This window comes from Montipora capricornis, chromosome 12 (genome assembly GCF_036669925.1).
Source record: "Montipora capricornis isolate CH-2021 chromosome 12, ASM3666992v2, whole genome shotgun sequence".
Lineage (NCBI taxonomy): Eukaryota > Metazoa > Cnidaria > Anthozoa > Scleractinia > Acroporidae > Montipora > Montipora capricornis.
In genome coordinates this window covers 8,363,418-8,368,080 of record NC_090894.1, presented here as the reverse complement: position 1 = coordinate 8,368,080, position 4,663 = coordinate 8,363,418, and positions in this window count along the sequence as shown.

Here is a 4,663-nt window from a genome sequence, read left to right as displayed (position 1 = left end):
GTCGCTTATAAAACTCGATCCTTTCAAGATACAGGTTTCAAACATCTATAACTGAAATCGCTTAATTGTCTAGTTTTCAATGATACCACATTCAAGGTTGTGCCATATACGAAACCGTGTTAAATCTTTTTTTTAAGGAGACAGCTATATTTAACATACGTGCTTTGCAAATTCACTTGAATCCGATAACACGGGTTCAAAAATTTTTATCGGACGCTTGATTCAAGTTTTCCTTTCATTTTTGGTACTGTTGTAGAGCTTTATATGCCTACTCTATCACCATATAAGAATTAAGTCATCATATTTCAATCCCGCAAAGGAAACCGAGACTGCGTTTATTAAAGTCGCAGAGATCGTACTTATCGACTATAGTCTTCCATTTGCCATTCTGTACAAAATCCTGTCGGTTACATAACTTGCTCCTTCCAAGATACAGGTTTCAAAACATAAGTCATTGTAATCGGTTAACTCTGTAGTCAACAAGTCACGTTCGTCCACAAAATGTATATACGTGCTTGTCTCAACATCCTCCGCCATTTTTGTTTGATGGTAAATCGCGAACGACGCGAATCATTGCGTGGGAATTCGCTCAGCTGTCAACATTGGTAAAAACGAGGACATGTGATTGGCTATCAGTTAACCCTCGTGAGAATACCGGATCTCGCAGGAGATCTAAAAATAACTTAAGAGGGATTGCCAGTATGAGGGATTACTTCTCTTACCTTCATAATCTCTTGGATGATCTTATCTCTCAGCGATTTTGCCGGGATGATCCGGTCGAATCTCAGCAAGACTCTTTCAGCAGTGTAGATCTCGGCTCTGATGTCACAGAATGGTCTTAGGTCGGGGTCACTTTTGTCCCATTTGCATGTTTGCAAGGCTGCCTTCAACTTCCTTACCTCGGTGTCCTTCCCTGTGGCTGCTGTTATTGTGTCCAGGATGACTGCATGATCTGTGTCTATGATGGCCTTGATGTACTTGTCATGTCTGTTTTGAGCACTCTCTTGTAGCGGGTGTGTGGATAGGTAGTCTGTCATATTTGACTTTCCTGGGATATGGACTGGTGTGAAGTCCGGGATCTTAAGCCGTGTTCACACTCAACGTTGATTATGATCAACTGAAGTATAATTCCGGCTATTATACTCCATTCAAATGTATTCAATTATGGTTCTGTTCACATCTGCCAATTGCAACATTTAAATACAATAGGCAGAGTAACCTCGCAGTGTGAGACAAAATGGCGCCGTATCGCGTGGCTGCCACGATTATCATCACCATCATGTGCTTGAGGCGAGAAGAGAACCAAGGATAGCTTCCGAGAATAGAAGAAGACAAATCCAAACCTTCGCTCCATAAAGAGATCAGACGTTTCGTCTGTTCATACCACCACGTGCGCGCCATTCTGTTCAATTACGCATTGTAATTACTTCAAACGGGTGACCCGAAAACAGTGACCCCCGGTCCATGGACCCCCCTACGGACCGGGTCCATGGACTGCCTTACAGACCGGTCCACGGACTATCTCTACGGACTCCCTCCAAGGACCACCCCAAAAAACACAGAATTAAAAATAAATGACAACTGAAAATTTGTTTATACCGGTTGTCTGGATTTAACCACTCTTGCCGGTGAAATCTAGCCGTTACGTTCCGCAAATCAGACTAAGGCTCAGGTGTTGTCTTTTCCTTCGCTGTTGACCTGAGGCTTCGAAACTAAGTTCAGGACAGAGATATCGTGAAGCCTGGGGTGAGTTCACAAACCCGCGGGAGAATGATCCGAACAAAATGGCGGAAGGAAATTAAGGAAGAAAATACAAATAGAGCTTACTTATTATCAATCTTTTTCTAAGGATTCCGGTCCACAGCGAAGGAAGGGGCAATATGTGATTGATAGACTTTGTACCCGAGCCTGAGCCTTAGTCTGTTGAATTTGCGGAGCGTTACGGTTGAGATTTCGCCGACACGAGTGGTCTATCCAGACAACTGGTAAGTCTATTTCAGCTTTAGTTTTCATTGATTTTCATTTCTATGTTGTTTTAGGGTGGTCCGTATAGGAGGTCCGTAAGGGTAGTCCGTGGACCGGTCCGTGAGGCAATCCGTGGACCCAGTCCGTAGAGGGGTCCATGGACCGGAGGTCAGTGTTTTCGGGTCACCCACTTCAAACAACCCCTTTGAGGTTGTTTGAAGTAATTATAATCCAGTTATAATCAGGGACTGCAATTAGTTGATGTGAACCCATTTCATATTTAATTCGATTATAATTCGATCATAATTGAGGCCTAATGTGAACACGGCTTTAGGGCCTGAGGGTCTTTGTTTCCGAGACACCCAATTCCATTCCTTGATAGGGCGTTACTAAACACAGGAACGGAACGGAATATACCGGAATATGCCGGAATGAGGCGGAATAACACCGGAATGAAACGACATGAACAAGAATGGTGCCGGAATACACCGGAGCGAGCCGGAATGACACCCAAATAAAGCAGAATATACCGGAATGAACCTGAAAATGCCAGAATTTGGTGTTTTAGTTAGCGCCGACCGATTTTCGGTTGTTTCAGTCAGTTTTTGTTATGTCACGTGATTCCCTAAGGGATTGCATGTGTTTTTGCCTTTTCTAACATTTGGAACACTTCGATCACGAGAAAAATTTGACAGGTATATTCGTCGCTAAATGAATACTTATTTCTTGGGGAAGTAACATTTTTTTCATGAACAAGTAGAGTAGTAAGAGAAACATAATGTTATTCTAATTGTTTTTGTCTATGGATCTCAGAGGCGGCTTACACTGTGCGAGTCAGAAAACCCGTGAACATTTTTATTTCATTCTGACAGGTCAATTGTGTATTGACCAATCACAATCAAGTTCAGCGAACCACGAACTCATTACCGTTGCTGCTTGCCTGCTTCCCACGACCCACACGTGATGGAGATATACGGAAATATATTCGCGCAAACGGCCGGAAGACTCTTTTTCTCTTCCCAATTGTTGGCAATAATGCCATCGAACCTGAACGCAGTGTTTCCTTGTTTGATGAAAGAAATCAGAAGCACAGGAAAAAGATCAATCGTTGATACTATATTTATATGAAGAATTGTGAGAACATATCGTGACTCGTCCCAAGCCTTGTTACTTCCCCTTAATGTAATTTTTTTTGTCAGTCTCTCTATTCTGCAACATTTATTCATTCACAGTCTAGCATGATAAAAATTACTTTTTGTTCCTTGCCATTCCGGTCCACGCTAATCAGCTTGATTCTAATGTCCTTCTGGTTTATTCTGCCTTATTCTGTTTTCATTCCGCCTCGTTCCGGTGTCATTACTGGGTTGCCGTATGGCAAACCCAGTCTAGAAATGGAGGGCATTTGTTCGGTGTTATTTTTTACTGGGTTGCCTTATGGCAATCCCAGTCTAGAAGTGGAGGGCATTTGTTCGGTGTTATTTTTACTGGGTTGCCTATGGCAAACCCAGTCGAGGTCTGCGTTTTGTTTGTTTGTTTTCTTTTTTTTCTTTTTTTTAGTTTTTTTTTTCCGTGTCGGTAAAAGTCTTGCCTGTCACTCCCCTGGTAAGTGGTGTCTTTGTGCATAGAGCCTTCTGCGCGTTTTTTCTTAGGATCGAGAGGGTAGTGGAACTGCGTAGATTTCTCTGGTGGACACAGTAGAATCATTAACTTAGCCTGCAATGGCGTCGAAAGTCATGTAACGCGAAGGGCGTTTTAGTGGATCCTTAAACAAAATATACCCTTATGGAGCTCAATAATGGAAAGTCAGTTGGATAAACTAGGCAGGAATCTCAAAAGCGACGAGTACTGGACTTCGACAACAATCTATCGCCCGTCGAGACGAAATCAAAGTGAGCTGTATTTACCTGAAGTACATGGTAATTTGACACGATTGAGTTTCTTGTCTTCACGCACGCAATGAAATAGGAAGAGGTTTTCGCCTCTAAGAGCAAATATGTTGTTTGTTTCAATAAAATTTTCGCTGGAAAAGGATTCTGTGGTATTTTCTGCCTTTGTGAATTATAATATCGTGTTGTGTATTGAATTTTCGAGCTTAAGGTTGAAACGTGATACGGCAGAATATTTTTAGTATAACTCTGTAAGCAGGAAAGGTTTCATGAAAATAAACAGGTGTGTTGGAAGCGTGCTTGAGTTTCAACAAAATGAGCCCCAAAATCAGCAAAAAATTGTGACGCCGGTGAATAATAAAGTAGCTGCTATTTCAAAATGATGGAATTACCTGGTGATAAATAACCTCGTCTTGGAGAGTAAATTTTTGACTTTGCAGAAACAATGGTGGGCGATTGTGATCTTTGTTTTGAATTCGCTCATTTATTGTCAAACTTTAGGCTAAATTGCAGAATACCCCGGGACTTTTTCTTATTTACGCGTAGCCGGCTACGGAGAGTGGCTACGCGTGGCTACGCGTGGCTACGCGTAGCTACCAATTTAAATTGGTGATCACGGAATATGTCAACTGAAGAAAACTAGTAATACGCGTAGCCGGCTACGGAGAGTGGCTACGCGTGTCCGTGGCTAGTCATTTACGGCCTAAGCACTCTTAGCTCTCATTTTACGGTTCGGTTAATTACACTTTTTACGACATCGTTTGAAGAATATAGCCTGCGTTTACTGATTAAGCCTAAGCGCTTGTTTCAGT